This window comes from Pinus tabuliformis, chromosome J (assembly GCF_031772625.1).
Source record: "Pinus tabuliformis cultivar Carrire ecotype Pingquan chromosome J, CPIR1, whole genome shotgun sequence".
NCBI classification, from domain to species: domain Eukaryota; kingdom Viridiplantae; phylum Streptophyta; class Pinopsida; order Pinales; family Pinaceae; genus Pinus; species Pinus tabuliformis.
This window is the reverse complement of record NC_142295.1, coordinates 1,619,820,251-1,619,833,434: the sequence shown is the minus strand read 5'-3', so window position 1 is coordinate 1,619,833,434 and position 13,184 is coordinate 1,619,820,251.

Here is a 13,184-nt window from a genome sequence, read left to right as displayed (position 1 = left end):
CTCCCTAGTAAAAAAAAAAAAAACTAAAACATAAACAAAATTATTAATTAAAAAAATTAAAAAAATAAAAATAAAAATAAATAAATAAATAAATAAAAGATAAAAATAAAAAAATAAAAAAATAAAAAATAAGATAAACATAATCACCTTAAAAATACAATCACTGAAATCAAAATCATTAGGAATAAAGAATTATTTTATTAAATATAATACAATATAAAACTTAATGCATAAACAATTTAACTCAAAAAAATAAATAAATAAAATAAAATAATAATAAATATAAAATAAAAATTATGGAATATTAAAACATGAATATTATCCTAACTATAAAAAAAACTTTTATACTACATAAACCTCCCTAGTAAAAAAAAAAAAATTAAACTAAAACATAAACAAAATTATTAATTAAAATAAATAAATAAAAATAAGATAAACATAATCACCTTAAAAATACAATCCCTTAAACCAAAATCATTAGGAATAAATAATTATTTTATTAAATATAATACAATATAAAACTTAATGCATAAACAATTTAACTCAAAAAAAAAAAAATAATAATAAATATAAAATAAAAATTATGGAATATTAAAACATGAATATTATCCTAACTATAAAAAACTTTTATACTACATAAACCTCCCTACTAAAATAAAAATAAAAAAATTATTAATTAAAAAAATAAATAAAAATAAAAATAAATAAATATTATAAAACTAGTTTATTCATATCAAAAATTATAAAAATATTATAAAACTAGTTAATTCAAATTAGTAGGGTGTCGGCTCACATACTTGACAACTGAACCCTATTTATCTATTCTGTCTCTCTCCTTTGTAAATCAAGTCCCGATGATGAGTCTGGACAAAGCAAAAATGGAAACTGTGGAATATCCGAGTATAAATTCTAAAAAACCTGACCACAGAAATCTACAATCCAATATATTAATTAATATGGATATTCAAATATTTTATTTAAAAGTGATATTGATATTAACATATCTTTTATTTTCCATTATTATATTTCTTTGAATAAATTTAATATAAAATTATGTTACTTAATAATATTTCTATGTTACTTAATAATATTGAAATATATATATCTATATATATATATAATTCTTCATGTTAGATGAGTATTTAAGATATATAATTCTTAGCCCATGTTAGATGAGTATTAAGATGGATATATGCTGGTTTTAAATAACATATGTCAAAAATATGTTGAATTTTAATGAATTACACAACTCTTTCATACATAGTGATAATATCAATATTTTTTTAGTTGTTATGTGTCAACTCCATACTGAGTAGTGAAGGAATTATAAATCTAAAAAGACATCTACGTCTAACTAAAAAGTAAAAAGTAAATATGTAATAATTGAATTTTATCTCTCTATATCAAATTATTTTTAGATGTTATGTGCCAAATATTGAGTATGAAAGAATTATAAATCTAAAAAGACATTTACATCTAACTAAAGTATAAAAAGTAAATATGTAATAAATGGATTTTATTTCTCAATATCAAAATATAGGCTCATACTCTATTACATATGATTACATTGTTCACTTTGAAAAAACTTGAACCCATGGAAGACAGTACTAAATTATAGATACAACTATATATACTATAATATTAAACCTAATTTTTATAATTAAAATTATATAACATATAATAATATAATTTTATAAAATAAATCAAAAGTATTTTTATATAATCCTAAACTATATATACATTTTATATAAATAATATAATATTAAACATAATTTTTATAATTAAAATTATATAACATATAATAATGTAATTTACATAAAATAAATCAAAAGTATTTTTATATAATCATAAAAGCAATGGTTTGAAAACAAAAATTCAATTAAAAATACATAATACAATATAATAAATAATACATATGAGAGTTGAATTTTACGAAACAATAAAATTGTAGTTTAATTCTTTTTAGGTTTTGTCCATTTTCAATATTTTTTTTTTAAATGTATTTATAGAAGAAGAAATTATTTTAACGTTCACTAGGTTAAAGATAATTTATAGGATTCATATGCTTTGGGTTTTTTTCTGTGAAGTTTCAAAATAAATGCTCCAAGTTTCTAGATAAACCCCTTGCTAAATAGATTATCCCAAAAGCTAGGCCTCACATTCTAAAATGAAATGTATAATATATATGAATTCAATTTTCTAAATATTTTATAATCTTTGAATTATACAAATTTTATAAATCAAATTTATTATTATAAGGTTATTATTTTAACATCGAGAGTATATTTAATAACCTATAAGATATGTCAATAACTTGTGATTCTAATTTTACAAAGGATTCCTATTCCAATGTTGCCTACTAGTAGAGCTTTATAGCAATTATTCAACATGTACCTCATTGGAACCGAAACCAAAGGGAGCATATCACAAATCATTATCCTAACCACTTGGTATAAAGTAACTTTGTAATCTTTGGTAGTAGGAGGTGGATCCCTTGTTCCACAAATAAAGAGGTCTCATACAACAATTCAATAAGTAACGTGACCATAACCTTAAACCTAAGACAACCATATAAATTAATGGCTGATAAACACTTATAGGGATTAATCCATGATAACTCTTAAAACACTTACGTTATCATACATCTCGAGTTGTTAAGATTAAAAACAAATCTTAGAAATTAACTAAACTATAACTTTACTTTAACTTATTATTATTAATTATAAAAAAAATAAAATATGAGCTAAAAACATAAACATTTAAAAAACATGTAACAAGTTTTTTAAGAATGAAGATTTGTAAATAAGCTTTCATAGTAAAAATATTTCGAGTTGTTAAGATTAAAAACAAATCTTAGAAATTAACAAAATTATAACTTTACTTTAACTTATTATTATTAATTATAAAAAAAATAAAATATGAGCTAAAAACATAAACATTAAAAAACATGTAACAAAGTTTTTTAAGAATGAAGATTTGTAAATAGGCTTTCATAGTCAAAATATTTTATATAAATTTTATTTTAATCTAGTTTTATAACTTTTTTTAATTAAATTAAAATGCGAAAAGGGTATAACCATTTTGAGATAAATATCAACCCTTTATTCAGATTATTTTTTTTTTTAACAAAGTCGGGTACTTATGTATTATAAAACCAGCATTACAGAGTTCCAATTACATACGGGAGATGTTTCTGAAGTCTGAGGATCAAAAGTGGGTTCGCAGACCCATATTCCTCGTTGCTTCTTTTGATTTAAACAGAAAACAAAACAAAGGCGACTATATTGCCTAACATAGGAACCCCCTAACCAGCTAAATTTACAATGCATTCCTTATGGAAAATGTTGTGTGACTGAATCATCCGGATTCCTGACACTTGCCATGGTTGAAGCTTCCGCCTGGTAACTCTGGGTAAGGGAGCGGATGTGCTCCATAGCCGCCTCCAAGTGGCTGCATCTCTCTTTCAATGCTTCAATCTCATTCTTGCTTTTGTCCAATTTTTTGCGCTTTGAGTTCCTGTCTGCATGATAATCCTCTTGTAGCTCTTTCAGCTGCTTGGTCAGGCTGTTGATCATGATCGTGTGGGCCTTACACATGTTGCAGTCCCTGTTGTTGAAAATGTTGTCCAAAAAGTTACCGGGTTGTGCCTGATCCGCTGGAGGATTCTGTTGTTCAGCCATTCTGTCAAACAGAGGATCGGAGCTTGAGGGCTGGGAAGACCCGTGAGGAGCTGTGATCGGGCCTATAGAGGGAGGAGAGGGGATGACACTGAGATGCTGACTCAGAAGATAGAGGAGCGACATGCTCAGAGGGCCGAGAGTGAGCTTCGGGGATATGCCTGAGACACTGTTGCGGTCCAGAAACAAAGAAGTTAGCGAATATAAGCCAACATAGAATAAAACTATAGTTACCAAGAGCGCGCTGCAGAGCTCTATCTCCTGGTGAAGGAGGAGGTCGTCCACGGGCTGCCTTCTGATGCTGGAGTCGAAATGCTGATGCGGAGCTTTCCCCAGAGCAGTGCGATTCCTTGGAGCCTGACTGCAATATATAATATCATGGAGGATCCGCATATGCTTGGGTCGATTCCGAAAGGATCTACTCTTGGGAGAGGAGAGGTCAGATGATTTGATTTGGCTGCTGACAAGGAGTGTGCGAAGGAAAAAGACACTAACCCATACCCTGAGAATGGCTGCGTGGATCAGATAATGAATCCCAAAGAGATATGAATCTATGATTAGATTCAGGTCATGAGGGCGATTCGAATTTCGATGGTACCAGGTAGAGCAGAAAAGAGATTTGGGGAAGGGCCAAATACGGAGGGGATTATACCTGTGGTGACTAAGTTTCTTGGGAGAGGCGATGGGAGAGGCCCACTTAGGGGATATCTTTCTCATAAACTGTGTCATTCTCCTTGACTATACATGTTTGCCTTCCTGTAGCCTTGTTCGCTTGTTCATCTGCTTCCACATTGTTTGCTCTGAGGATGTGTTTGAAGGTGACATCGCCAAGAGACCTGATATTTTCCATTATCCTTACTCTGATGTTGTTTAATGCTGTTTGTCTGAAGTCTTTCCCAGAGGTTAGTGCTGCTATGATGATAGCAGAATCGCCAAGAATTAAAAGGTTTCTCAGGCCAAGTTTCCTGGCAATGGAGGTCCCAAGAAAGAGGTTGTATGCCTCTGCCTTATTGTTTGTCATGATGCCTAGTCCCCATTCAAAAGTAACTATGTTTCTCCCTTGACAGTCCTTGATAACTCCACCTGCTCCCGCTTGGCCCGGGTTGTTCTTTGATGCCCCATCAAAGTGGAGGGTAGGGCAGTTTTGATTATGAATCCAGTTTTTAACTTCTTCCCTAGTCCCTCTTAGTTTCCAGTCCGTGTTCCTCTTCCCTGTATTTTCTTTCTTCTGAGTTCTCCTTCCACATTTGAATTTGCTGATCCACTCTTTGACTCTTGTATCCGTTGGTTCCAGTTCTGCCTGGTTAATGCCATTTGCCTCAATGGTCTCGGTGATAAGTGCCATCGTTTTGGCTAGAACGCTGGAGATGCTTGGCTTTTTGCTCTTAAAAATACACTTGTTTCTGGCAATCCATATTTGCCAGCAGAGATTGGCTGGGATGCTGATCCATATCCTTTTGACTAGACCCTTGCATTTGCCGGGATGAGGGTAGCTATTTCCCCATTGTTTCTGTAGGATAGTGATTTGGTTGGGAAGATCGCTGATGCTTAGTGGGTTAGTGATAAGATTCCAGCATGCTCTTGCAAAGTGGCAGTCTATAAAGAGGTGGTTAATACTTTCCTCTGCATCCTTACACATGCAGCAAATTGATGGGCCTTGAATGCCTTTCTTCCGGAGATTTTCAGCAGTAAGAATTTTACCATGCAGAAGGTTCCAATTAAAAAGCTTCACCTTTGGTATACACTCAGTTTTCCATATTGCTTTCTGGAGTGGCCAATTGTTAATTGCTGAGGCGTTTTGCAAAACTTTGTAGCCCTCTTGGACTGTGTAGTTACCCCCATTAGGGTCCCAAACAAATTTGTCTTCCTCCCTTCTGTTTGTGGGGGCAGAGCCTATAAGCGAATTCTTGAGCTCAACCCATAGGTTCTTCAGGTCATCAGGGAGGGGAAGAGGTCTCCAACCAGTCCAGCAGTTCTGATCCCAAAGAGAGATGTCATAAAGAGTTTTGATCTTTGCCTCTGCCATCCATCTTTGCAGTGGCCTGTAGTTAATGATCGTTGCCCTTGCCTCCTTGCCCATTATCCTGTCCTCCCATATATTGATATCCTTGCCATTACCCGGAGCTCTTGATATGCATGAATTAAGTTGAGGAAGAGTCTTTTTTATCAGCTTCCAAACAGGGGTACAATGTCTTTCAATGATGTTTCCTGCAAGGATGTTGCTTTTGATCCCATTTAAGTACTTCCTCTTGATGACCTCTGTCCACCAGGTCCCTTTCTCATTGAGAATTCTCCAGACCAATTTATAACCCATTGCCATGTTTGCTAGTCTTGGTATCCTGATTCTGAGCCCTCCTTTTTCTAGGGGAAGAGTGACCTTGTCCCACTTCACCAAGCTGAACTTTTTTGTATCTTGCTTTCCTCCTTGCCACAGGAAACTTTTGATGATCAACTCCATGTGCTTGTGGATGCCTGCCGGGGCGAGTGTGGTAGCAAATTGATAGATTGGGAGGGCTGATAGTATGGCCTTTATGAGAATGGTTCTACCTGCCAAGTTTAGCCAATACACTCCCCAACTCTGAAGTTTCCCTCTCAATTTCTCGATTAGTTTTGCCCAGATCTCAGCTTTGATTGTTTCCTTGGCTAAGGGAAGCCCTAAGTACATGAAGTGGGTCCAATTCCCTTGGGCAGGGATTTCCATGATTATGGAGATTCTCTGGGTTATGTTTCTTGGGACATTCCAGGTGTATATCATACACTTGTTGTTGTTTAGTTTGCCTCCTGAAGCTTGAAGGAAGAGTTCCAGAATTTTTTTGAATCTTCGGGCCATGATGCTAGAGGCTCCCCCTATTAGCAGAGTGTCATTTGCGAAAAGGGAGTGATTGATTCCCTTAGATCCTCTAACTATATCCACCCCTGTAATTTCTTTTAATTTGCGCTTATTCTCCAAATGTAAGTTGAGGGTTTCAGCCATAATAATGTAAAGAAAGGGTGACAACGGGCATCCCTGCCTCAATCCTCTTGAACTCTTGAAGGCAGTGCAGGGCCTTCCATTAATGAGTGGAGCTGTCCAATTGTGGGAAATGCATTCCATGACCCTGCTTGTAAAGGACTCTGAGATGCCAAATTTCAATAGGACTGCCTGAAGGAATGAGTGGTTTACCCGGTCGAAGGCGTTCGCCATGTCCAGCTTGATGATCATACCCCTCTCCTTCCTGGATAAACTGCTGTGAATTGCCTCCTGGATGAGAATGACATTGTCCGTTATGTGTCGCCTAGGAACAAAACCTCCTTGATTCTCGGATATGAGGGAGGGAAGGATTTTTTTTAGCCTGTGCGCCAAGATTTTAGTGATGATTTTGTAGGAAACGTTACACAGGGAAATAGGGCGGAATCTATCAAAAGATTGGGGATTTGGTTCTTTGGGGATAAGAGCTAAATGAGAGGACTTAATGCTGCTGCCCAGTTTGCATTTTGTAAAGAAGTTTTTTGCCATTCTAATATAATCTTTCTTAATAACTTCCCAATGGGTTTTGTAAAAGGCCACTGTAAATCCATCAGGGCCTGGAGCCTTATCCAATGGCATGCTGTGGATAGTCCTTTCTATTTCCTCCTTCGTGATCTCCTTTTCTAATTCTGCGTTTTGTTCCTCTGAGATTTTGTTCTCTATTATATTTAGGAAATCCGGATTTTCTTTGTAATGGGGATCAGCAGATAGAAGATTTTGAAGGTGACGAGACGCTGCTTCCTTGATCTCCCCTTGCTCTGTTAGAACTCTGCCCTCCATTGCAATTTTCCCAATATTGTTCCCTGCTCTCCTGAGTTTGATACTGTTATGGAAGAAAGAGGTGTTCTTATCGCCTGATTTGAGCCAGAGGCACCTCGATTTTTGTCTTTGCTCTTCCTCTTCCGCTCGATTCTGCTTATATAGTTCCATGTACAATTCGTTTTCTTTCCTTAAGTCTTCTTCTGTGTCTTGGCCCTTCTCTGTTTCTTGATTCCACTCCTCAAGTTTCATTTGGAGGTCGATTTTCCTTTTTCCTTCCTCTGTTGCGAAAGTTCTGGCCCATTGCTTGATGGCTGTCCGTAGAATTTTGATCTTTGTCTCCCATATATAGTGCGGGGAGCCCATAATTTCTGTTGCCCATTTCTCCTTTACCAGGTTCCTAAAGTCTTCACTGTTTTCCCACGCTCTGTTATATTTAAAGGGTATTGGTCCCATATTTTCTCCTTTAACCAGATGCAGTGCCACTGGTTTATGATCTGATATATATCCTTGTATTACTGTGCTTTGGATCCTAGAAAAGCTGGCCACAATTCTTTCTTGAACCAAAATACGGTCCAGCCTCTCTTTGATGTTGTTTTTACCAGTTCTCTTGTTTGACCATGTGAAGCGCCCGTTCTGAGGGGGAATATCCACGAGGCTGTGAGTTTGGATGATTTTTTCTAATGCGTCCCTTGAGGGATCTGCAAAAAAATTTCCCCCCATCTTCTCTTCCGCATTTCTTATTAAGTTCAGGTCTCCTCCCAGGAAGATATTTCTGTCCTGAGCATTCATTAAATCCATGATGATTGACTCCCAGCAAGAGGCTTTTTCTCTATAGTGGGGGGGTGCGTAGACATTGTATATTGTGTATTCTTCAGTCTTTGATATGTTTTGCATATCTGTTCTTAGCCACCATTTATTCTGTCTGCTATCTTGGAGTTTCCATTTACTTTTGTCCCATATTGTTCCTATTCCACCTGAGGCGCCTATTGCACTCAATCCTATTCCTTCATAGCTTTTGCTTCGCTTAACAGTGTTTTGAAAATCCTGATCATTGATTTTGGTCTCCTGGAGTAGTAGAAAGTCTGGGTGTTCCGATTTGAGAAGGTCTCGGACTGCATTAATTTTTAGGGAGGAGCCCATCCCCCTACAATTCCAAGAGACCAGATTCATCATTTACTTTGTTTATTGTGTATTCCACTTTTCTCCTTCGTCTTCTCCCCGCTCCCCTTGGTCTTGTCTAGATATGTATCCATTGGCTGCTGGGTACCTGTAGCCATTTCCTTTGCTGCGTTCTCATCCCTTATCTCTTTGTTTGACTTTCTTCCTACTTTTCTGGGTGGGTCGGTGGATGTGATATTTTCCTTTGTCTTGTTCCTTGTTAGGATTCTCTCAACCGTTGGGGGAGGGGAGGCCGGGGGGGAGAGGGAGGGGTTGCTGTAGGGCCTCTCGAGAGAGGGGGGGGGGGATGGGGGATCCTCTGCCGATAGGGATTCGAAAGGGTTGGAGGAAGAGGGAATAGAAGGGCCAGATCTGGATGGATGGGAGGGGGGGGTTGGGGTTTCATTTAGGGGTTTTGAGACAGTTCCAGGGGGTGGCTTTGACTTCTTCTTCTTGACTTTTTCCCATGTTTCTTCCAGAGCTTCAACATTATCAGAGTCCATTGGTTTATTTTTACTACATCTATTAGCAAAATGCCCGTATTCATGACATACCTTGCATTTGAACGGCAGCTGCTCGTAGTCCACTCGCTGTATGTGCGTCCACTGGTCTACCTTGAGTTTGATCGCTTCCGGTAATCCTTTCCCCAAATCCACTTCTACACATATCCGAGCACATGCATGCATGTTCTCCCTTGGTTCCGATCTATCAATATATTTCCCCACAGCGTTTCCTATAGCTTTCACCGATTCATCTCCCCAGCAGTGGAGAGGCAGATGGGGAAGGCGGACCCAGACCGGGACAGCACTGGGGACATCCATCTCGGGATCAAAGTCGGGGGTCCATCTGTTGAGATACAGGCCTCTTGTGTCCATGAAGTAAGGACCATTCCTGAAGATGAGATTACGGTCTTCCACCGTTTCGAAGAGGAAGGTGAAGAATCCCCTCTCGCAAAACCTTATTGCTATCTTACCTTGGACCATTGAGTTCCAGTTTCTTTCCACCCAGCGTTGAACTGTGCGGGGTGAGGGCCATAGTCCGGTGAACTGGCCAACCAGGCCACGATCTGCCAAGGCAACTGCAGCTCTCCTCGGGAGGGCAGGAGGGAGCGAAACTTCCGGGATTTCATCGAGCTTCTTAATGAACTTTGTGGCTGTAGGGCAGATTTTCTCTGAGGAGATCTCTTTTGTGAGAGAGGCAAACATCTTCTCCAAATCATCCTGATCATGGATTGGCGAATCCATTGCAGGAGAGGACAGAAGCGCAGGGGGCGCTCCAGCAAAAGGCTAAGGGGAAGGGTCGCAGGCCCCCAATGAGACGGGCAGGAGGCCCCAGGGTGGGAAAGGGAACGAGCAGAGGGGGAAAGCAGCCCAGCAGCAGCGCTGCCAGGCGCAGGCACGCTGAGGGAACGCACGCAGCAGCAGCTAGGGTTGCCGAGCGCGCGCGGGAGCCAGAACCAGTCTTCAAAGTGTAATCATTATTTTTAGAATGAGATGTTTTGTTTGATTACAGATTCTTTATTCAGATTATTACTAAATATTATGAGGATAAATTTTATTATGAATATTACTAATTTATTATGAAGATATTCTGTAGAAGTTAAACCCCTACTACCTATTTATTAATTATTAATAATTGAATTAAAATTCTAGAAATTCTATTCCAAAATAAATAGGGATATGGACATAATTAGACTATTATTTTAAACTTATAAATTGCATAACCTAAAATAAAGCTCAACTCAAATACTTAAAATATAACATACTTATATAATCATTCATTCTCAAATTTTACAACTAGCATGCATCCATCTTAAACCCGAATCTATCAGGCAGGAAAAAGGATCAAAACCTCATTTCTAGTGCAAAACTTGAAAAATAAGTTCACCTCTAGAGATTTGATTACTATCATCTCAATAAATTTCAGATTAAGATGAGTTTTTTTATTACTATATTTTTAAATACATGTCTCCATTATAATGGAAAGTAAAAAGTCCATCTCTTCTTTATATATAAAAGCTCCATTGAAATATTTTTATTCACAATTTTTTTCTCTCTATCCATATTAATTAATTAATTAATTTTTTTTTAATAGAGATATTAAAATATATTAATTAATATGGATAATAAAACATTTTATTTAAAGGTGATATTGATATTAACATATATTTTATTTTCAATTATTTTATTTTTTTGGATAAAGTTAATATAAAATCGTGTTACTTAATGATATTGAAATATATATATTTTTTATTAATATTTTTTTAAAATAACATATGTTACCAATATGTTGAATTTAGATTAATGAATTTCGCAACTCTTTCATACACAATTATAATATAAATATTATTTTAGATGTCATGTGTCAACTCCATATTGAGTAGTAAAAGATTATAGATCTAAAAGGACATCTACCTCTAGCTAAGAAGTAAAAAATAAATATATAATAAATGAATTTTATGTCTCTCTATCAATGTTACTTGGGAGCGGGAGCGGAAGTGGGAGCGGGAGCGACCATTTTCAGAAGCTCCCGGTTTGGGAGCGAATCCCGGAGCGATTTTTAAAAAATATATATATTTTTTATATTTTTTAATTTTTGATACATATATGTCAACAAAAACATGTAGAATGATGAATTAGATATAAAAAACATAAAAAAGCATAGATTGAACCATATAACAACAATCATCTAGAAGTTATAATCTTCATCAACCACGTCCGCAAGTTAGTAACATAGTAACATACAACATATTGAGTCTCATGATTCATCAATCTTAAAGTTTCAAGCTTTCAAAATTCAATATATAACATTTATCATCATTGATCACCAAAGTTGTACTTGTAAGCTAAGTGTAACCATTACAACAAATAATATCTAACATGAAATGAAATGAAATGAAACAACTTTCAACTTTCATGAAGCATCATATTCATAATTCATTACTAATGAGTTATAATTGCCAACTTCAAACTTAAATTGTCATATATTGTTTAAAAAAATATCATAATAAATATGAAAGAGTCAATAGTTATAAAAGCTACTAGAAACTAGAAAAGAGAAGTAAATCTACTATCTATTTCTTATGCTTGGGCCTCTTGCCACCACGAGAAATGTCTAATTTTTTAGTCTTGTTGCAAAATCAGGATCTTTGTCATTAATATCACCCTCCAAGCATTAATATCCAGAGGTATCTTTGTCATTACCTTTGTATCTGTATAGGGCTCTTTGTCATTAATATCACCCTCTAAGCATTAACATAAGATAGAAAAAGCATAGCATGTCAAGTCAAGATTTTGTTTGAGTGATGCGTACATTTTTAGAAGGGTCATGATAGAGGAGTTCGACAACCAATGTCACTAACATCAAGGTACATAGAGGGATTGGTACTCTTGATTAAATATGAGTTCCATACCCTAATACATGACAAAATTCAATGGAAACATTGCAATCCCCCAATCCTGAAATCCTGAAAAACTGATAAGTCTGCTGGATTTTGAATGAAATCTAAAATTCTACTTTCTCCATATGAAATCCAATGAGGACGAAACCACTCTCAAACATCCTGAGTCATTTCATGGTAATGTTAAAAATTTAAGTAAAAGGATGAAAATGAAAATTAAAAAAAATGTCACTTTTACTTTAAGAATTTAACATTACCATGAATAGCATATCAATACTAGGGCCTAGACTTGATCATTAAGTTGCCCCACTCAAAAACTATTTGTTTCTTTCAAAAAAAATTGCATTTCGAACATTACTACAAAAAAAAATGCAAAAAAGGCAAAACGCTCCCGAAAAGACAGGGAGCGAAATTTTTTTTAGGGAGCGCGCTCCCGACCCGCTCCCAAGTCGCTCCCGCCCGGAGCGCGGATCGGGAGCGGGAGCGGGGGGGGGGGGCGCTCCCCCGCAACACTGCTCTCTATCAAGTTTTTTTTGTAAGATGATACTATATTACATATCATTACATTGTTCACCCTAGAAAGACTTGAACCCAAAATGTTGAGGAATGTTCACACCACTGCCACTTGATTTAAAGTCAAATAGACATTAAAATATTTTACTCAAAGTGAACATTGAAGTATTTTACTTATAGCCCACTTTTTTTTTTTTTCATTATTAATATTTTTTAATTTATTATTGTAAATATCATTTTTTTAAAATTTATTATTGTAATAATTGGTTTATTATCTATAGATATAATATTATGAAAAACATCTTCTTCCTACTAAATTATAAATACAATTATATATACATTTTATATAGTAATGAGAAAATGATTAATGGGGTGGAAAACTTATTTTGGTTTTGAAAATAATTGTAGAGCGGTAGACCTGAAAGAAGTTCCTCTTTGAAACTTTAGTCACTCCTGATATCTTATATGGATGTGAGGTTTGGGGTTGCAGCATCTCTAGAGAATCTTGGAGAAAGATTGAGCAAATCCAAAAGCGTTTTATAATGTATAACCTCAAAATTAAAAGCAATACACCCTATCTTTTTTTGAGTATAGAAGTGGATCTTTCCCTTATCGAGAGCCTAGCTATGACTAGGCTTCTATTATACAAGCACAAACTCAATAACAT